The sequence below is a fragment of the Lontra canadensis genome, unplaced genomic scaffold (genome assembly GCF_010015895.1).
Source record: "Lontra canadensis isolate GAN:19392208 unplaced genomic scaffold, GSC_riverotter_1.0 scaffold22, whole genome shotgun sequence".
Classification (NCBI taxonomy): Eukaryota; Metazoa; Chordata; class Mammalia; order Carnivora; family Mustelidae; genus Lontra; species Lontra canadensis.
Genome location: NW_022631016.1, coordinates 22,940,336 through 22,963,902, shown reverse-complemented (window position 1 = coordinate 22,963,902; position 23,567 = coordinate 22,940,336). Strand labels below are relative to the sequence as shown.

General features: G+C 33.9%; 1 pseudogene; it reads right to left on the bottom strand.

Annotated features, from left to right (window-relative positions):
- Positions 1 to 14,933: 14,933 nt before the first annotated feature.
- The window catches only part of LOC116870319, a 13,022-nt pseudogene continuing 4,388 nt past the window's right edge, over positions 14,934 to 23,567 (bottom strand).

Here is a 23,567-nt window from a genome sequence, read left to right as displayed (position 1 = left end):
CACAGCCCCAGCAGAAATCCATGGGCTCAGGGACCATGGGGCCACCACAGTCTCTCTCAGGCATGAGTGGGTGCCAGCTGTGACTGCCCTGGGACAGCGGGCTTAGGGTCTTGCCTGTGGCCACCCAATCCCACCACTTGCCCCTTAATACCCTTTGTTCTTTTTGAGTGCTTTTAACCAGACTTCAAGTTAATGATGGTCCCCAAGCATAGGGCACTTTCGTATTGGGGTATTACTTTCCAATGGGTTGCTTCTGGTGGCTCCTTCCCTGTTCTGTTTATCCTCTGATTATCAGTCCAATCATTCCCAGTATGCTTTACCTCTTCACTGGAGTCTTCTGCCCCCATAGATATCCAGAAGTTTATAATCTTACATCTCAGGGTGTTCAGAGTGTCTCATAGGTATTTAGTTCACTTCTGGGGACTGGTTGAAACACGGTCTCCTAGTTCTCTGCCATCTTGTCCCTTCAAATTAGATCAATATTTTTTAGTCTAGTTTGCCAAGGATATTGATATTTACTAAATATCATTACTTGCTATATTTGAATATTTATTCTACTTATTTGACATACATTAATTAATTTATTAATTCCTCCCAGTTGTCTTGTGAGTTGGCTGTACTTTATAAGAGATTTGACACTTCTTGGTTACCTGGGTGTCTCAGTTGGTTAAGCATCTGACTTTGGCTTAGGTAATGTTCTCAGGGTCTTGGGATCAAGCCCCACATTGGGCTCTGTACTCAGTAGAGAGTTCGCTTGTCCCTTTTCCTCTCCCTCCCCCCCTGCTCACACTCTCTCTGTATCTTTCTCAAATAAATAAAATCTTAAAAAGAGACATTTGTCATTTCTAGTTCATTTTTGGTTTATATAAAATAGGTATCTATGTCTAAGTTTGATTACAAGCCAATATATAATTATACCCATTGCATTGAATTAAAGGACTTGGAGGGCTGATCAAGGCAAGATGTATGCCATGAGGTGGCAGTAGCACACAGAGAGCTGTGTTTGGGCAGCCTTTGAACAGGTTGCCTGTGAGGGGGAAAGTCTCTCTTAGCAAGAGACCTTTTAGATACTCTAGGAGGATCACCATCCAGAAAGAGAAGAGGACAAAGGAATTACTTGGAAGGAGAATTGAGAGGAGACTTAGTATGATACGACATACTACATGATATCACTCTGCAGCAAGATGGAGAGTTTCGGGGTTCCAGAGCAGTGGCTTGGGATCTTTAATGGGCCCAGGTTTATCTTATTTACTACTAGCAGATGTTAGGTACAGTTTCACAGGGTATACAAAGCAGGCCAACTTCTAGATAGCTAAATATATGCTTATTTGGGTTATATTGAAAGAATTGGATGTGTTACAATTGGATTTTGTTATACCAGCGGGCTTTTGACCGAATAGTCTTAGATGGCTATAGAGAGGTAAACCATCCAGGGACCTTATTTGGCTCGTTTGTATAAATCTATCAAGTAGTCTCTATTCATTCTTGACTATACACAATAAATAAGAATACACTTTGCTGATTTCAAGCTACTTGGCATATATATATGTACTATTACATGAGCTTACTCTTAAATACACACATGCTCATAAATACTAGGAAAAGAAATCTTTCACATGTGCTGTCATTCAACAAGCTTTGCTTAGGGGTTTTTTTTATGCTTTTTAGGTTTAGACAATTATATTAGTCAGTTAGGTCTACTATAACAAAATGCCATACATTGGCGGATTTAAACCAAAGAAATTCAAAATTTAAATTTTGAAATTAAATTTAAACCAAAGAAATTCATTTCCTTATAGTTTTAAAGATTTATTCATTTATTTTAAGAGAGAAAGTGCTCTAGTACACATGGGAGGGAGGGACAGAGGGAGAGGGAAAAAGAGTCTTAAGCAGACTCCGCATAGAGCATGGAACCCAATTCAGGGCTCAATCTCACAACCCTGAGATCACTACCTGAGCTGAAACCAAGCATCAGACTCAACCAAGTGAGTTTTTCTCCTAGTTTTAGAGGCTGGAAGTCCACACTCAAGGTGTTGTCAAGTTTTTTTTTTTTTTTTTTTTCTCCCTAAGACTTCATTCCTTGGCTTGCTGTCTTCTTGCTGTGTCCTCATATGACCTTTCCATGGTGTCTCTTCTAATAAGAATACTAGTCCTATTGGATTATGACACCACTCTTAATGACCTTGTTGAACCTGAATTACTTCCTTAAGGGCCCTATTTTCTTTTGGGGGTTAGGACTTCAGCATATGACTTCTGGGAGACATAATACGGCCCATAACATTTTACCTCTGGTTTATTATTACACATATATGTATATATTTACATATATAAATGTTTCCATTTACATATAATATATGCTACAAACTGTTTCACTATTTTAATTGTGGGTATATGTGTGTGCTGCATGCTATATATCTACTCTACTTGAACAAGAATTGCAGATTCATTTGGCTTATGAAATTCAATTCACTTATAATCAGTTTCACACAGCACTTCAGTGAGAACAGAAAATTAACTTTCCTAGCTGAGTAAAACCAAGATGGAAACAAATTTTTAGTTCCTAAAAGAGCTTTGTAAATGATTTTGTATCACACATTTCATTTAATTTATTCCAGCAGACATTAAAATATCTGCTAAATACTCTTTTCATGAAGATGTTTACAACTACCAAATGGAGTAGCCATCATATTCTTAGGAACTCAACATAATTATTAAGATTATACTGTATTAAGATCAACCAATTCCATTAGAATACCATTAAAATGAATAAATTGAAAGGATTCTCAGAGAAATGAAAAAAAATGGTTGTGAGTTACTGAAATTTGAGCTCTATGATGGTAGTATTTTGTTGCCATGGTTTTTGTTCATATATACAAATAGGAACAAATGGTAGTAGCATTACATTTTAAAGTGATTCTATATTAAATGTATGCTTCCCCACAAATACTTGGCAATTTTCAAAATTATATCTCTATCAGAGATACTTTTCTGGGATTTAGGACTAGATCTTGGAATAAAACAAACTCCCTGCCCTCACAGAACTTCATTCTAGTATAGAGATGACAATAATCAAACATTTCCTTTAATTTCATTTCCCCCTTTAGGACTATCCAATGACTTTGACAAAGTTGATTGGTATTCAACACATAGAAGTGTATCTATAATCTCTAAATGAACAAGTACATATATGATAATTATACATGTAACTATTTCAGGGTGCTATCATGGCCTACCTAATCTATATGTCTAAAATAATCAGCAAAGACAATTCAGCTTTAATTTCTAAGTTTGTGAACAGTGGGCCAAAATGCAAGAGGCCATATAAAGGAATGATTAAGAAATTAGCTTTTTGCTCTTTTTGACTCAGTTCTCTGCTACTTAATATCTCTGTGATATTAGGTAACATATTCTATCTCCACAAAAATCAGATGTCTTCAGTATAAAATGAAGGAAATAGTAACTATATTAAAGGATATCTCTGAGTATTATGGAAGATAATATGTATATCATATTTAGCATGATGCCTAACATGTAAGGTTCATTCAGATTTGTGGTAACTATTATTACTGCTGAAATGTAGATGTGCTAAAGAGGGCAAGAAGTTTCTATCTAGAGCAAATTTCTTAAAGTTCATATAGATTTTTTTTTTAAATAAAGCTCATGCCATAGTGTATGGAAAATGTTCCATGGATGGCTATTATAATAGCACTGCCCTAGAAAACTGAAAGTTATTTCTTAGCTGTATATGTTCAGATAAAATTCAAGAACATTTTCGTGTGTTGCTTGTGAGATTATTTTCAGCAATTTCAATTTTCTTTTCGATATGTTTGTATTCTCCAGGTTTTGTATGTATTATTTTTGAAAAGTAAAAAATATAATCAGAGTTTCTCACTGTTAGAGTGGCGATTTATAGATAAGCAATGAGAAAAGGCACAGAGTAAGCCATACGATAATATTGAGCTATATGTGTGTGTGTGTGTGTGTGTGTGTGTGTGTGCATATATATAGATAGATAGATAGATAGTTGTTCATAAACTTAGAAATTAAAGCTGAATTGTCTTTGGTGATTTTAGACATACAGATTAGGTATGGATATATACATATAAACGATTATATATAGATTTTTTATAGATATGTGTATATACACATGCTGGTATACACACAAATTTTACCTTGTATTTCATCTGAGAGGACCTAGATATAGGTAACTCTCTAGTTACGTATATCTATATATGTTGAGGTAACTCTCAACATAACAACTCTCCAGTAGCAATGTGTACATTTAGTGAATTTATTTTGGTTTCTAATTCCATTCTTCAATAAAAGTAGCCAGTGTTCCCTGCAGAAAAGGCTGGTTCTAGCATCAGAGGAGGATATATACCATATGAACCCAGAGGATCATGTAGTGCCAGAAAGAAAGGAAGTGCAAGAAAACAAAACAGAACACACACATAATGATGGAAGTATGTTGAAGAAACAGAAGAATCAACTGAAAGAGGTCCCAATGACCAAGGTTGGAGCAATTTGAGCATCAGGATAAATTAAGGGTACTGAGTTATAACATAAAGTATAAAATTGACGTTAATGAGGTCATATTGATATATAAGTGATGGTTGAATTGCAAATAAGGTAGATACTCCACACTAAAGATATGGAGCTTTTCATAAGTGTGAATTTTGCACAGTGATTTCCTTCCAATGAGTGCAGTATAGGAAGAGGGTACAGGAAAAATAATAAAAAACTTCATAGTGGGGAAAAAAAAAGACAAACATTACTTCAGCTAGGTGGTCAAGATCAACAACAACACTGCTAATTCATGTTGATAGTATTCACCCTTGATATGATGAAATGAAAATGCTACATCACTTCTACAATCTTCCTTCCCCAAATACCAGCCTCCTATGTAAGAAGAAAATATGCAACTCTCAATTTAGGGATATCTTAAAAAGATACTTGAACATTTCTCAAACCGTCGAAATCATCAAAATCAATAAAGGTATTAGAATCTGTCAACAACAAGAAGAGCCTACGGTGACATGACAACTAAACATAATGTAGTATCCTCGATGAGTTTCTGGAAAGAAGACATTAAATAAAAATTAAATCTGAATAAAGTATGGACTTTTGTTGATAATTAGTTAATAATAGAGCAATTTTGGCTCATTAACTGTGACAAATTTACCACACTAATGCATGATGTTGGAGGCTACTAGATATAAAATATGAGAAATTTCTGTATTCACATTTTTTTGTTTGTCTAAAACTCTTCTAAAAACAAGTTTACTAATAAATATATCACTAGCAATTTTTAAAATTCATCTGGTTTAGATGGCTCAATAATAGAATGGTGGTGTTCAAAGGACAAGTTCTGGAAATAAACACACCCCAAATTAAAAATCTATGTACAGAGTCAATGTGACTATGCCTGTTTTCCATTTTCTTTTTAAAATTATCTAATTTTTGAAATATTACATAATGAATCAAAATAAAGAAAAAGGTAAAGTAGAATCTTTTTAAAAGTGATGCATTTGACTCATATCAGATTCCTATCAAGAGAATACTATTATTTATACTTGGCCAAAATTTTGTAAGAAAATGACTTTATTTACTTTGTGAATTTTAAAATAGGTAATGGCTGGTAGAGTATAGAACTGACAATCAGAGCAGATATTGGTAGTAAAGAGCACTCATACCTATACAACACCTAAATATTAGACTGGCATTCCTAAAATGTAGAGTGTCAACCCATCCCAAAGACAAAATATTTAGACTGAGTACCTGAAGTTTTCTTGTGTTTTACCATGGGAAGAAAATTGTATTATAGAAACAAGTATAATTACAAGTTTCCCAAACCAGAACACCTCAAGCCCAAAATCTATAGGAAGAAAGGAAGAAGCATTACTGCTCTTTCTGACCTCACTATTCCACTTCTTATTACTTGGGAGTTCCACTGCTCTTTGACTATAAAATTTGGTACATATCTCCTCTTTTGGACAGATTCCTATCCATCCTTCAAGAACTGGCTCAAAAATCACTTTTTTCATGAAGTCTTCCATGAAACTCCCAGAAAAAGTTAACTGCCTTCATCTGTGTCCCTATATAGTATTGTGTTATTTCTTTTCATTTCTTTAAATATTTACCAAATAACTACCACATTATAAGTCCATATTCATATCTCTATACTGTCATTTCTTGAACTGTATGAGGGCTATATCTGATAACCCTACTAGACTCGACTACTGCTTGGTGATCTCCTTATAAAATGAAGGACAGAAAGGAGTGAACACCTACTCACAGACAGCTGTTTCAGAACATCCTTTACTAACCACATTTTGCAAATGTGAAAAATGAGACCCCAGAATGGAGGTAACCTGTTTGAGGTAAAACTTTCTTCTTCATCTTTTTGGTTCAATTGAATATATTGATTACTGAATGAGTAGCCAATTTTGATTACTTGAGATAAATCCTACCTGATCTAGTATATAATTCTTATACACTTTGGGTTTGGTGTGCTGTAACTTTAGGATTTTTGCATCTACTTAGATGCTGGTTTCTACTTTTCTTGTAATGTCTTTATCTGGCTTTGATATTAGGGTAATTCTGGTATCATAGAATGAGTGACGAAGTATTCCCTCTGCCTCTATTTTCTGGAGGAGATTAAAGAGATTTAGAGTTATTTCTTTCTTAAATACTTGGTAGAGTTTGCCAGAGAAAAAATCTGGGCCTGGTGCTTTCTCTTCTGGAAGGATACTTCTTGTATGAATTTAGCAGATAGGAATAGATTCCTATTCAGATTACTATTACACTACTACATTACAGTAGTGTAAATTTTGGTGGGTTGTGTCTTTCAAGTCTCAGTCCATTTCATTCAAAGTGTCAAATTTGTGATCATAAAATTTTACATAATATGTTATCTTTTAAATTGATGGTACTCTTTCATTTCTGATATTGGTAACTATGTCTTCTCTCCATTTTTGTTCCTAGCCTGGCTAGAAGTTTATCAATTATATTACTGTTTTCAAAGGATCCTATTTTTGGTTTCCCAGATCTTCTCCTTTTACCTATTGATTTTTCTCTACTTCTTATTTTAAACTTCATTGATTTCTACTTGTAGAAAGCTTGTTATTTCTTTTCTGCCTTTTTTTTTTTTTTAGGCTTACATTGCTCTTCTTTCTCTAGTATCCTAAGATGAAACCTTACATTTTTTTTTAGAGATTTCATCTGCTATACTATAGGCAATCAGTGCTATAAATTTTCCTTTAAGCACTGCTTTCCCTACATACCACAAATTTTGAGTTGTATTTTCATTAAATGTAGATTATTTTAAAATATCTTTTGGCATTTGTTCTTTTCTGTTATTGATTTCTGGTTTAGTTCCATTGTTTTCCAAGAGTATGCTTTGGATGACTTCAACTCTGAAATTTGCTGAAATGTGATTCATGTACTTGAATATGACGGGTCTTGGTGAATATTCCATGTGAGCTTGAGAATTAGGTATGTTCTCTGTTGTTGAGTAACTATTCTGTAAATGTCAGTTAGAGCCATTTGATTGATGGTGCTTCAGTTCAACTACTCCTAACTGATACTCGGTCAGCAGGATCTGTCAATTACTGATAGAAGTCTGTTGAAGCCTCCAGATCTAGTAATAGGATTATTTACCTCACCTTGCTGTTCTATCCATTTTGCCTTATTTATTTTGGTATGTTGCTGTTAAGCATATACACATGAAGAATTTCTAATTCTTCTTAGAAAATTGACCCCTTTATCACTATGTAATGCCTCTCTTTGTCCTTGATAATTTTCCTTGGCTGAAGTCCGCTTTGCCTAGCACTAATATAGTTACTTTAGTTTTCTCTTCATTAGTGTTAACATGTTCCCTTTTTCCATTAGTCCCCTTCACACATTAATCATAGTCATTATCAGTTTTCAACCTGAAAACTTCAAAATGTCTGAGTTTGGTTCTGTTACCTGATTTGGCTCAGACTATAGTTTTTCTTGCCTGTTAGTACTCTTTGTAATCTTTGTTACATGTTAGACATTATATTTGGAATAAGAATTAAGGTAAATAGGCTTTTAGTATGAAGTTTTATGTTTATCCAGCTGTGAGTTAAGTTGTTTTTACTGTCTGGTGTAACTATAGGTGTCAGAGGTTACACTTTCCTCTAGGATCCTTGATTTTTCTTTTGTTTGTTAGTTTCCTGTATTGTCTTTTGATTTTGTATGTTAAGGTTTTCCAGAGAAAAAGAACCAATGGGTTGGAGATACATATGTATATACATATATTGAGGGAGAGAAAGAAAAGACAACAGAGACAGAAACAGAGACAGAAAAAGAGTGAAAGCAATGTCTAAGGAATTTGCTTCAGAGGTTTTTGTTTGTTTTAAGGCATTGGCTTATGCAGTTGTAGAAATTAGCAAATCCAAAATCTGTGTGGAATACCTGCAGCAAGAACTGAACTTTGCAGTCTGAGTCCAAAGGTTGGTGACTAAGGTAGAATTTCTAAGTCTAGACTCAGAATCCCCCCACTTTTTTTTGAGACCCCAGTCTTAGTATCATAGCTCTTAAGTCTTCTGGCTGATTGTATGATATCATTGTCATTATGAGGATGGGCAATTTGCTTTTTTTAAAGTCTACTGATTTAAATGTTAATAATCTAAACTTTACCCTGAGGGCAATATCTAGACTGGTGTTTGACCAAGCAGCTTGTTGCCATAGCCTAGCCTAGTTGACATAAATATAAAACATCACAGATTTCCCTACAAATTTCTTCTTAATTAGAGTCTTAGGCTTATAGTTCTGCTTGCTATAATATCCTGTCATTTTTAATGAGCCCCTAGGCCATTGTTTTCATAAGTGCTTCTCAGTTTACTCCCATTCTCCAACCCTGCCAGTTAGGTGGGACAAGAATTCTAGACTTGGGTAGAGTTGAGTATTTCTTTTCCTTTATGTAGGTTAGGTTCCAACGAAGTAGTTTCTCCTGAGGGAGGTTAAGGAAAACAGGATGCTGACAGTGTTTTGATATGGTTACTTTTCTCTTACCTATATTTCAAGATTTCAAAATGGACCAGCAAATTAAAGTTTCTCATCAAATTTGATGAGCTTTTGGCCATTATTTCTTTGAATATTATATTTATCATCTTTTCTGATCTTCTCATTATGTATATGTTGGTATAATAGGTGGTATCTCACATCTATCTGACACTGTCATTTTTCTTTTCCTTTTTTTTTTTCTTGTTCCTCAGACTGGTGATTGTTGTTCATCTGTCTTCAAATCCATTGTTTCTTTCTTCTGCCAGCTTATGACTGATGTTGAGCCACTCTAGTAAAACTTATTTCAATTATTGAATTTTTCAAATCCAGGATGTATTTTTCATTGTTTTTTAATTTTATGTATTTTGATAATCTCTATTTGGTGATTTATTTGTCTTGTATTTCCTTTCGGTTCTTTAGTCATAATTTCTGTTGTTTTTTTTTTGAACATATCTAAAATAGCTGATTCAAGGTTATTTTCCTAGTAAATCCAATGCTTGACTTTCCTTATGAACAGTTTCCATTGACTGCTTTTTGCCTGTTTATGGTCTAAAAATTGTGTGTTTTATATATTTTTTATTCTGGGAAACAGTATAAAAACTATATAATGTGTCAACTCTGAAAATTATATTCTTTATCCAGTTTTCTTATTGTTGCTATTTGCTATTTGTCTTCTTTTATTTTTAAAAAAATTTAATTGAAATATAATTGACATAGAACATTAGTTTCATGTGTACAACAAACTGATTTGACAATTATATACATTGTGAAATGTTCACTATGGTAAATGTAGTTATTATCTGTCACTGTATAAAATTATTACAATATTGACTGTATTCCCTATGCTGTCGTTTTCATCAACATGAGATATTGTGAATATCAGTTTCCTATAGCCCTTTAGCTCTGCCATAGTTAAGTTCTACTGATTTTCGAAGCCCGATGTTATGATGGCTCTTTTCCCCATGCCAGCCTCCAGGGCCAAGGATACCCAATGTGGGACCTGATCCTTTCATTCCTCAGGGAGAATCTCATGCCCATGATATCCTTCCCACCTGTGGGTTGCCGCACCAGGAGTTTGGTTCCTGACTCTGTCTCTGGCCCTCCCCCTATGCTTCTCAATGTGGCTTTTTCTTTATATCCCTTGCTGTGGAAGAGTTGTTTGGATGGTCTTCAGGTTGTTTTCAGAGTGAATTGCTTTTTTGTAGTTGCATCCTTGGTGTGTACATGGGAAGGAAATGAGCTCAGTATCTTCCTACTCTGCCATTATCCCTACAATCCTTTTTTGTTGCTGTTTGTTTAAGACTTTTCTGGACTAATTCTATGATATCTGTATTCTTTGTTGTATGTATCTGCTGATCTCTACTTGGTTAATTTCATAGAAGGGAGACATACTTAAATACCTTTTAACTAATGGGTTTCTAGGACTTTGCTGAGTGGCTCTGTGGGTGGGGGTGTGGGTATGTGTTGGGGTACATATTAAGTGCTTTAACCAATAGATTAATACTGTGTTAAAAACTTCACTTACTACTTAATGTTAAGCCTAAAGGTTAAATTAAGCAGAGGTTAGAGCACTTTTCATGTCTCTTCTGGGCATGTGCACAGTCCAACACATGAACACAGCCTCCTAGATTCCCAGAAATATTATGGATCTTTTCAAAGTATTTTAGTTCCCTCCTCTTCCCCTTTCCTGTGGAGCAGCCACTAAACTAATGACACATTTTATTAATGATTCTGTTTGATTCCATAGCCTCTGACAATTTTTATCGGTTTTTAAAAAAAAACTCCATTCCTATTAATAGAATATGTGATGTCTCTACTTTTCTAATAATGGTACAGGTAGCTATGTACTTAAATTCCAATGCTCCTAATTAATTGAATTATTAATTAATAAATAGAATATAATTATATATCAATTATTAATACATTTTTGAAAGTCCTTATTTTATGTTCTTGAGCTTTTTTTTAATCATAATAGTGAGCTTCTTTTTAATCTACTTAAACTTAGCTTTCTGTATTGATTTAAATTTTTATTAGCTTTAGTAGAAAGTTTTGTTTTAAATAATGACAATTTAAACAATTTTCTAATACTTCACCAATGTAGCTATAGGCATCTTGTTTTGTTATAAAATTAAGTTTTTAAGTGTCATGCACAATGCCCAAGGAAAAAGTAATGAATGTATTTGAGTATTATTCCTGATTAAATTTGTATATTTTATTAGATTGGAAACAAAACTTTGCCAGTGGGAGTATATCATTACATGGGAGCATAGAATGGCCCTCATTTCATGGAAAAAGTAGTTTTGTGTTGAAGTTGCATTTCTTTTTCTTTAGATCACTCTTTTGCTCTATTTTTTGGAAAAATGTCAGCAATTATGGGTCACTGAATAAAGTGTTTAACATATGAGAAATAATTAAACAGAATAAATTTGTTTAACCCTTCATATTCATGTTATCTAGATCTCTTGTTAAGTAATACAGCATTCTTAAAGTTTCTCACATAAACCAACCTATATTATGACCCTCTTATAGTAAGTGGCAAATGGATAATTTTCCAGATTCTTGTCTTTTTACTTATAAATATGGGCTTAAAAATAGGTTTAATAAGTAATCTAAAATAAAACATTGGGATATTGATTCTGAAGTATATTAATAGGTGTAATGATAGAAAAAAAATTCATGGTAATCAAATGCATCTTAGAAGTGTTGGATTAAAAAATGTTGAGGCTTATGGCAGAAATTCTCAGTGCATTTGCAAAGTTTAAAAAATTATGTTATTTTATCAACCTGACAATTTTCATCTTGATGAAAATAACATCATAAAATATTTTTATTACTGTTCTGGAATATTGTTAACTACTAGAGGCCTGAAGAACCACTTTTAATGTTTACCCAACCAATTCACAGAAACTACTTAAATCAACAATCATAAAATATATTTAAAAATAAGCCATTTAGGGACGCCTGGGTGGCTTAGTGGGTTAAGCCTCTGCCTTAGGCTCAGGTCATGATCTCAGGGTGCTGGGTTCAAACCCTTCATAAGGCTCTCTGACCAGCGGGGATCCTGCTTTCCCCTCTTTCTCTGCCTGCCTCTCTGCCTTCTTGTGATCTCTGTCTGTCAAATAAATAAATAAAATCTTAAAAAAATAAGTTATTTAAGGGACGTCTGGGTGGCTCAGTGGGTTAAATCTCCACCTTCAGTTTGGTCATGGTCTCAGGGTTCTGGGATTGAGGCCCATATTGGGCTCTCTGCTCAGTGGGGAGCCTGCTTCCTCCTCTCTCTCTGCCTGCCTCTCTGCCTACTTGTGATCTCTTTCTCTGTCAAACAAATAAATAAAATCTTAAAAAAAAAAAAATAGGCCTTTAGTATAACAAAGAATGCAGTGTTATTTACTGAATATTACCAGTTTCCATTTTACCCCACCAGCCTGTCTAGGGCAAAAACCAGCTTTCTTTACCTTAGGCCAACATAGTAAAATATTTTGAACAATGATTTAACCATACTGAGTTTCTTCCAAGGCTTTTAATAATATTCAAGGTTATCAAGTTATGTTCCTGGGCCTTATGTAAATGTAGGTTTTGATCACCTCTGTCTCATCTTGTGAACAGAAGCTCTATTTTTTGATTTTCCTTGTTTTTTTAAATCATTCCATACTCTTCTAATAACCTATTCATTATCATAGACTAGCCACCTTCATAACTCTTCTAAGTCTACTTCTGCTGAGGCCATTACATCAAAGTGGGAACTAGTCTCAGAATGTTTTTTTCCTTTTTTTTTTTTTTCTTTGCAAAGTGCTGAGTAGGGAGATATTTAGCTGTACTTGGATCAACTGTGTCTTTCATATAGCATGTAAAATATTTAATTGCCAAAACACGTGTATATGGTGACTATATATACTATATATATAATGTTATGAGGGGAGAATGAGGCAAGGTTTTCCTCTTCTTTTTTTAAGATTTTATTTATTTATTTGAAGAGGGAGAGAGATCACAAGTAGGCAGAGAGGCAGAGAGAGAGAGAAGAGGAAGCAGGCCTCCTGCTGAGCAGAGAGCCTGATGTGGGGCTCAATCCCAGGACCCTGAGATCATGACCTGAGCCACCCAGGTGCCCCTGGTTTTCCTCTTACTATAGCTTTTTTCTTTTGTTTTCTTTTTTACCATTCTAAATTATTTAAGTCATCTCTGGTCACAAGCAAAGGGTTAGAAGATCAGTCTACAGGTCATCATTTGGTACAAGTAGAGAAATAAGCTTCAAGCCCCATACACTTGACTGGTCCATGCACAGAGTAATGGTCCAAACTGGTGTTGTGGTCCATGGTGTCAGGGAAGAGGTGCAGATTTTCTTTATTCATATCATTGTGGGTTGGAAGTGGCTTTGCATGAAGGTTCTGGGATAAAGTATTGTTGCCATCTTTATGGAGAAAGAGCTTACACCTGATGCAGGGATGAACATAGGTAGAGAGCATGTGTTTTCCCTGGTGTGACTTCAGGGCAACAGTCAGCATATTGACTTCAACCCCAGGGAGAATGATGAAGTAGATGAGGAACTTCCATATGAGCTGAGCTCTCTGCCCTTGGGGTGTCTTAACATAGGCCTCTCCAGTTGTGACTGCAACCTATGTAGTTGCCCATAAATCAGGAACTCACACACCCTCCATTTTTTACCTGAAGCTATCATTACCTTTTAGTTCATATAATTATTCCAGAGAATAGAAATAAAATATGTATTCCTGATTAAAAGAAAAATTATCAAATTTAAAATTGTGATGGCAAGTTACGTTCCTTAGAAAATCTATGCAATGAAACACAATCAGTCAATTTGTTCAGAATTCAGAAGAAAATCATAGCAACTAGATATGATGAGAGAAACATAGAATTGGAAAGTAAAATCTACATAAAATGGCAATGTCATGAAGCAGAACTGATATAAAATTTCGATTGAAAAAACTACCATGTTAATGTGAAAGAAGAGCCTCGTCGACAAATTTAAAAATTTTTCTTTGTAAAGCTCCAAAAACAACTAGCAAAATTAGTAAAGCATCACATTACTTTTGCAATTTACAGTTTTTTTTTTATTTTATTTTATTTATTTATTTATTTATTTTGGTTTTGTTCTATTTATTTTTGGTGGGGAGGGGAGATAAAAAATTTTTGGTTTTTGCATTTTAAGAAAGATTTCCTAAGAGTGGCAATTCATTCATTACACATTCCCATAGATGAACACTGTTTTCTTGGCTTTCAGTGCAGTTTGAATTCAAGGTAATGTGCACAGAATATATTTTTCTGAAATTCAATGTATTCACTTGGACACGCATGGGGTTACTTGTTTTCCCATTCCCATACAAAAGGTATTGGCACTTTGGCTTCAAGAACAAAAATAAAGTGTCATAAATACAGCTTGTGTTTTAGATCTGGGCTAATGACTAAGGAACTATTCAGCTATAATGGTCTCAGATATTCCAGTGCTCTGTGAAGTTACAATTAATAGAGACTGCTGATTCTAAGAACTATGACACCAACAAGAGAATAAAGGAAGAGTTATAAGTCTGATGCAAAGTTCATAATAAAATATCAACCAACAATCTCTCACTTTTGTTAAATCTATAATTAGAGAATGAGGATAAGAATTATATGAATAATGATAAATAAGTGTCTACAGAAATGGGAAAATATTTTTCATTTATTTGCTACTTATTCTATTTCAATAAGATGCTTGTTAGGAAAGGAACTAAGACAGGAAACTGGTTATGTTGTTTAGAAATTCTTAAGAGCAAAAAAATGAATACCAATCAACTTGGTTTAATATTAATTGTCTTAAAACATGTTATTTTGTGACTTGAACATCTATGTTATGCCTTGAAAATTCAAAGCAAAAAATAAAATCACATAGAAAGCCAGAAACATCATCAATACATCTGTACAGATGTTTGCTTGTAGTTTTTGGTATCCAAAACTTTTTTTTCACACATTGCACAGATGCCCTTTTTGTAGGCATAACCCTTGCAGTAAGGAGAACCCAGTTGGTGCACAGAACTTTTACAAATTTTACAAGTGGAGAATTTATTCTTTCCATATGGATTGAATATGCTTTTTTTGAAGTCAAAACTTTATTTTCGTTCAGCTTTCTTCCGCCACTTTCTGTGATATTCCTGCGCAGTCTCTCCGCGTGTCTGGAGTGATAACAGTACCAAGTTTCTTTTCACCCAGAGAACTCCAGTTAGCTTCTCCTAGCCTCCTTCTCCCAAATATGCGGCCTTCACTCACGTTTTTCACTCAACATCATTCCCAGACGGTTCCCTTGGCTGCAGAAACAGGAGCAGCTTGAAAATACCAACATAACAGCCAGAGAGGATCTTTTCCTTTTTCTTAAAATCCAGACAGTCGCATAATAAGTTATCAGTTACCAGGTCCCGCATCCTTGCAGTATTTCTGAAGACACGAGTCAAGATGAAACTGATAGTTACCAAACATTAGATCTGATTAAAAAACGTGTCGCTACTAATGGAGGAAGGATTTCCTCTGCTGAATGAGAAGAAGAGGTGGACTGAGTGAGGGTAAAGAAATTTAAAAAAAGAAAAAAAAAAGTTTTTACCTTAAGAAACTGAGAATTCATGAAACAAGGATTATAAAAATTCTAATTAAGCACAGATAGTGGCAAATTGAGTTTTAAATAAATATTTATGGTTTTCCAAAGCAGCAGCTCATCTTCACGAGGCTAGTAATGAGTACTAAAACCTTTTAATATACCCCATCCCCTACTACTATGATAAATTATATATGCAAGGGCTTGACATTCTTAAGAATATTAGTTAAAGAGAAAGACTAGAAAATAGAAATGTGTTTTCTTTTCCTTTGCAAGTTAATATCTTCTCTAAGGTTTCTGTTTTCTCTCTGAGGACCTATTTGATGATAAGCATTCCCTTTAAAAGTCCGGCACCCTACCCAGTACAATAGTATATTTTATTCTATGACTTCTGTAGGGCACAAATATCTTAGTATGATAATGTAAAATATGTATGTACACTTTTTAATTTCAAGTTTTTTATTTAAATTTAGTTAGCATATGCTGTAAGATTAGTTTCAGTAAACTTTAGTGCTTCATCACTTACATACACCGAGTGCTCCTCACAAGTGCCCTCCTTAATACTCATCACCCATTTAACCCATTAGCCTGCCCGCCTCCCCTCCAGCAAACCTCAGTTTTTTCTCTGTAATGAACATCTGTGATTGCAATACTATTGACAATATACCCTATGCTATAATTCATCTCCTTGACTGTTATTTTATAACTAGGAGTTTGAATTTTTTAATCCTTTGTATCTGTGTTACCCACCTCCCATCCACTTCCTATCTGACAACCACCAGTTTGTTCTCCATATTTATAGGTCTGATTCTGTTTTTTGTTTATTTATTTATTTTTTAAGAATCTGCATATAAGTGAAATCATATGGTATATGTCTTTATCCATCTGACTCATTTCACTTAACATAATACCCTCTGGGTCCATCTGCGTAGTTACAAATGGCAAGATCTCATTCTTCTTTTATGGCTTAGTAGTATTTCAGTGTGTGTGTGTGTGTGTGTGTGTGTGTGTGTGTGTGTGTGTGTGTGTACACCGTATCTTCTTTATTGATTCATCCATCAGTGGGCATTTGGGTTACTTCAGTATCTTGGCTACTATAACTAAAGCTGCAGTAAACAGGGATACATATTTCTTTTCAAATTAGTGGTTTTTGTTTTCTGTGGGTTAGGGACAGTAGTGGAATTACTAGATTGTATGATATTATTATTTTTAACTTTTTGAGGAAATTCTATACTATTTTCCACAAATAGTGGAATACTATTTTCTACCAAAAGTGCACAAGGGTTCCCTTTTCTCCACATTTTTGTGAATACTTGTTACTTTTTGTCCTCTTTTTTTTTTTTTTTTTCTTTTAAGATTTACTTACTCAGAGAGAACACGTAAGAGCAAGCTGGAGAGGGACAGAAGGAGGGGAAGAGAGCGTCTCAAGCAGTTTCTGTGCTTCAGGGCTCTATCTCACAACCATGAGATCATGACCTGAGCCAAAACCAAGACAGTCAACTGACTAAGCCTCCAGGAGCCTCTTTGTCTTTTTGATAGAGCTTGTTTTGACTAGTGTAAGATGATAATTCTTTGTGGCTTTAATATTTCTCTAATAATTAGTGATGTTGAGCATCTTTTCATGTATCTGTAGGCTGTGTCGTCTTTGGTAAAATGCCTATTCAGATCCTCTGCCCATTTTTGAATCAGATTTTTTTTTTTTTGGGTGTTAAGTTGTATAAGTTCTTTATGTATTTTGGATATTAACCCTTTATAGGATCTTTATAGGATATTTAATTTACAAATATCTTCTCCCATTCAGTAGGTTGCCTTTTTTGTTGATTGTTTTCTTTGCTATGTAAAAGCTTTCTATTTTAGTGTAGTTCTGACAGTTTGTTTTTGCTTTTGTTTCCCTTGCTTGAGGAAACTTCATAAATATGTTGCTAATGGCAATGTACAAGAGATTACTGTCCATGTGTACTTTTAGGAGTTTGTGGTTTCAGGTATCACATTTAGGTCTTTAATCCATTTTGAATTTCTATTTGTGTATGTTGTGAAAAAGTAGTCTGGTTTCTCTCCCCCTCCCTCCCCCTCCCTTTCTCTCACCTTCTCTCATCTCCCCTCCTCTCCCCTCCCTTTCTCTTCCTTTCCCTCTCCCTTTTTCTCTTCTCTTCTCTTACCTTCCCTCCCCTCCCCTCCCCTCCCCTCTCCTCCTCTCCCTTTCCCTTCCCTTCCCTTCTCTTCTCTTTTCCCTTTTCTTTTTTTCTTTCATATAGCTGTTTATTTTCCCCAAAACCATTTATTGAAAAGACTGTATTTTCCCAATTGTATATTCTTACCTTCTTTATCATAGATTAATTGACTACACTGCTGTCTATTTATTTTGGACTGTTTGTCATCTTCCATTGAATTTTGTGTTTATTTTATTTCATTTTATTTAAGATTTTATTTATTTATTTGACAGAGATCACAAGTAGGCAGAGAGGGAGGCAGAGAGAGAGAGGGGAAAGCAGGCTCCCAGTAGAGCAGAGAGCCCAATGCGGGGCTCCATCCCCACCCAAGCTGAAGGCAGAGGCTTTAACCCACTGAGCCAGCCAGGACCCATTTTATGTTTATTTTTGAACCAGTTCCGTGCTGTTTTGATTACTATAGCTTTGTAATATATTTTGAAATCTGGGGTTGAGATAGCTTCAGCTTTGCTCTTCTTTCTCAAGATTGCTTTGTTATTCAGGATCTTTTGTGGTTCTATACAAATGTTAGGATTATTCTAGTTCTGTGAAAAATACTATTAGTATTTCGATAGGGATATTGTTAGTTTGTGGATTGTTTGTGGTAGTATGGACATTTCAAAAATATTCTTCCAATTCAAGGGTATGGTATATTTTTCCATTTGTTTGTGTTGTCTTTAACTTCTTTCAATAATGTCATAGTTTTCAAAATATGTCTTTCACTTCTTTGGTTAAATTTATTGCTAAGTATTCTTGCTTATTATTTGTAAATGGGATTGTTTATTTCTATTTCTGCTATCCTTTATTAGTGTGTAGAAAAGCAACAGAATTCTGTACATTAATTTTACATTTTGTAACTTTACTGAATTTATCAGTTCTATTTTGGGGGGGTTAGAGTCTTTAGGGCTTTCTACATGTCATCTGCAAATAATGACTTTTACTTTTTCTTTACCACTTGAGATGCTTTTATTTCTGTTTTGCATCTGATTGATGAGGCTAGGACCTCGAATATTATGTTGAATGAAAGTTATGAAAGTGGATCTCCTTGCTTTATTCTTGGTCTGAGCTTTATACTTTTCCTAATTAACATGTCATTAGCCTTGGCTTTGTCATATATGTCCTTTATGATTTTGTAGTAGTTGAAACTCTTGTGTTGAGAGTTTCTTGATCATGAATTAACATTGAATTTAGTCAAATACTTCTTCATCTATTGAGATGATCATATAATTTTATTTTTTATTAATATGGTATATCATGTTGATTAATTTGCAAATATTGAAACATATCTCTGAAATAAATCCCACTTGATGGTGGTGAATTTTATTCTTTTTTAAAATGTATTATTGATTCAGTTTGCTAATATTTTGTTGAAGATTTTTGCATCTTTGTCCATCAGAGGTATTGGCCTGTATTTTTCTTTTTTGATATTGTCTTTGTCTGTTTTTGGTATCAGTGGGATGCTAGGCTTATAAAGTGAATTTGGAAGTCTCCCTTCCTCTTTTATTTTTTTGGATTAATTTAAAAGGAATGGTTATTAACCATCCTTTAAATGTTTGGTGGAGGGGTGCCTGGGTGGTTCAGTCCCTTAAGCATTCAACTCTTGATTTCTGCTCAGGTTATGATCTCAGGGTTGTGAGATGGAGCCTACATTAGGCTCCATGCCCTGCTTAAGATTTTCTCTCTGCCTCTCCCCCTCCCTTCTATCTCTCTCCAACTCTCTCAATAAATAAATAAATAAATAAATAAATAAATCACCTGTGAAACCATCTGGTTCCAGACTTTTATTGGAGGTTCTTTGATTACTGATTCAATTTCATTGTTAGTAATTGATTTATTAAATTTTCTATTTCTTCCTGATTCAGTTTTACAAGGTTATATGTTTCTAGGAATTTACCCACTTCTGGCAGGTTGTCCAGTTTGTTGGCTTATAATTTTTCATAATATTCTCTCATAATTCTTTGTTTTTTTTTCTGTAGCATTGTCTGTTATTTCTCCTCCTTCATTTCTGATGTTATTTGAGTTCTCTCCTTTTTGTTTTGATTAGTCTAGCTAAAGGTTTATCAATTTTGTTTATTTTGTCAAAGAACCAGGTCTTGGTTTCATCAATATTTTCTACTGTTCTTTTAGTCTCTATTTATTTATGCTCTGGGATTTGTATTACTTCCTTCCTTCTAGCTTTGGGCTCTGTCCTTTCTTCTAGCTCTTGAGGGTATAAGGTCATGTTGTTCATTTAGATTTTTCTTGCTTCTTAAGGTACACTCGTATCACTACAATCTTCCCTCTTAGAATAGCTTTTGCTACATCCCAAAGATTTTTGACCATTGTATCTTCATTTTCATTTGTCTCCAAATATTTAATTTCCACTCTCCTTTCTTGGTTGATCCATTCATTGTTTAGTAATGCATGTCCTTTAGAATTCCATGTATTTGTGTTCTTTCCATTTTTTTTTTTTTATATAATTGATTTCTAGTTTCATACTGTTGTATTCAGAAAACATGGTGGTGGTATTATATCTGCCCTCTTAAATTTATTGACACTTATACTGTGGCTTAACATGTAATCTATCCTGAAGAATACTCCATGTGGACTTGAAAAGAATGTATATTCTGCTGTTTTTGGATGGAATGTTCTGCATATATCTGGCCGGATCCACCTGCTGTAATATATTGAGCAAAATCACTGTTTATTTTCTGTCTATTGATGTAAGTTGGGCGTTAGAATTCCCTACTGTTATTCTGTCATTGTCAATTTCTCTCTTTATGTCTGTTAATATTTGTTTTAGGTATTTATGTGTTCCTATATTGAATGCATAGATATTTTCAATTGTTCTACCCTCTAGTTGCATTAATCTCTATCATTATGTAGTGCTCTTTGTCTTTTGCTATAGTCTTTATTTTAAAGTCTGTTTTATCTGATATAAATATTGGTAGCCTGGATTTTTTTTTAACTTCCATTCGCATGGTATATGTTTTTCCATTGCTTCACTTTTCGTCTGTATGTGTATTTAGGTCTGAAGTGAATCTTTTATAGGCAGCATATAGATGGCACCGAAAAAAAAAAAATCCATTCCATTACCCTATGTCTTTTGATTGAAGAATTTAGTCTGTTTACATTTAAAGTAATTTTTAATTGGTATATACTTATTGCTATTTTGTTGTTTTCTGGTTGTTTTTATAGCTCTATTTTCCTTTTTTTTTTCCTTCCTTGCTTCCTTCCCTTGTGGTTTGTTGACATCTTTTAGTATTATGTTAGGATTTTTTCCTTTATTGTGTATCTATTATAGATTTTTATTATAGGTTTTTTGTGGTTAATATTGGAATCATATACGACATCTTATGTGTATTGTAGTCATATTATGTTGATGGTTGCTTAAGTCTGGACACATCCAAAAAGCACTAAATTTTTACTCCTACTCATTTTATGAATATGATGTTATATTTTACATCATTTTATTTTACATATCCCTTGACTAATTTTTGTAGATATAATTGATTTTATTGCTTTTTTTGTTTTTACCTCCTTACTGGGTTTATAAGTGATTAATGTACAATCTTTACTATAGTGTTAGCATTGGCTCCTGGCCATCCAGGCTGGGGAGTGAAAGGGAGATGGTGCTCACCAGTACTTTTGTTCTGGGAAAAATCTCCTGAAGATCCCTGCCCCTCCATCACACATTTTAAGATTATACAATGAATCTCCTTCACTTATATCCCAGGCACTTTTCAGACAGTTGCTTCTGTGCTGTGTCACAGGGTAAGTTACTTAACATGCAGGCTCTTTAAGGGCAGGGACCCCGTTTTCTATTACCCTTTGTCTTGCATGGTGTTAAGCTCACTAATTTTTAAAGCTCCTGAAGTTAAATTCCACTGTTTGTCAAAGACAATTGTTATAGATACTTGTCTTCCAAGTGCAGTTCCCCAGGGCTAGGGCTGCCTTGTCTGGGGTCTGATACTTGTGCTTTCTCCATGCTGGTGGTTCCACTCCTTTTTGAGGTGTCCCACAAGGGGTTTAGTTCCCAACTTCACCTCTACCCTTCTTACCCTTCTTGATGTGGCCTCTTCTCCATGATTAACCATGAAAGGTCTGTTCTGCCAATTTTTAGGTCATTTTCAGAGTTAGTTGTATAGCTGTCCCATAGACACACCAAAATAATAGCTACAAGGTGAGCTTAGTATCCTTTCAGTATGCCATCTTCCAAGAAATCCTATCACTGGTACTTTTTGTTATAACATTACATTAAGAATATTTTCCATGATACTGAATACTTTTTGAATGTATGTTATTATCACAAAACATTCTATCTTAGGACTACCACATTAATTTACTATGTTTTTATTCCTTGACATTAAATGTGTTTCTAATTTTTCATGTCCCAAAGCATTATATTACTATTCTTATACATTAGTTTTTGTCAGTTATTTTATTTCTTTAAAATGAATAATTATTATAATGTCATATAAAGTATGTTCTGATCACTCAAAGCCATAAAAGTAACAGTACATCTAAATGTATTAGTGTTTAAAAATCATAGCATGTCTAGAGGGATTTTAGGTTAATGAACCTGGTGATCAAATTTAAGAATGAAACTTCACACAACCAGATATTATGTGCCACCTAATGTGAAGAAATAGGAAGTAAAACACATTAACTTTGAAGTAAACTTAACAGTCAAATCTAAATCTAATTGAATCCCTTGCTTGGTTACTAATTTATAGGAAAAATAAAATTAAAGAAATATGTTAAAAATAAAACCTATAGGAATACAAACAAAAATCCAAATTTGTTAATTGTATAAGGCAATCGAATTCCTACAAGAAAAAACAAACTTCATGGAAAAAGAAAGAGGGAAAAAAACCCTATAAAGACAAGAAAATCATCAATCAGGCTATCAATATTTTGTGCCTTATTGGAATCCTGATTTCAATAAACCAAGTTTGAAAGAGACATCATGGAAATATGTCCAGTAACTATATTTTTATAATATTAAGGATTTGTTATTAAATTTCTAGGCTAAAACCTGGAAGATGTTTTGTTTAGTTCTAATGCTTTTTTATTTTTATTTTTATTTTTATTTTTATTTTTTTAATGAAATATGCTGCCTAGGATTTGCTTCTATATTATTCAAGGATTGAGGGAAATTGACTGGTGTGAACCAAAACAGGATTAGACCTGTGTTGATGATTGCTGATGCTGTTTATCTTTCCTATATTTTTATATTTTGACTTTTAAAATGCCCTAAATGAGAGCAGAAGTAAATGAGCTTAATGTTTAAGTAGGTCACATATAATATAGTCTTGTACCATTTGTGTGTGTGTGTGTGTGTGTGTGTGCAATGAAAGAGATTTGGGGAAAGGAATTAAATGATCAGATTCACAAGTTAGAGCCCAGTATTTTGAATATAGACATGAATTGGTCCAGAAGTAAGGAGACTGTTAAGATCTTCCTCATTTTCTATAATACCAGTTCTCATATTGACACACTCTTATATGCTATAATTTCTCTACAGAATGTAAGGGAAATAATTATAATTTTTTTTTTTTTTTTTTTTTTTACTTCATAGGACAAATTTTATTTTTAATTTGTTCCCACTATTCTGGCTCATTTTTTATATATAGATAATTTTTTTTAAATTTTATTTTTTATAAACATATTTTTTCCCCCAGGGGTACAGGTCTGTAAATCGCCAGGTTTACACACTTCACGACACTCATCATAGCACATACCCTCCCCGATGTCCATAATAACCCCCC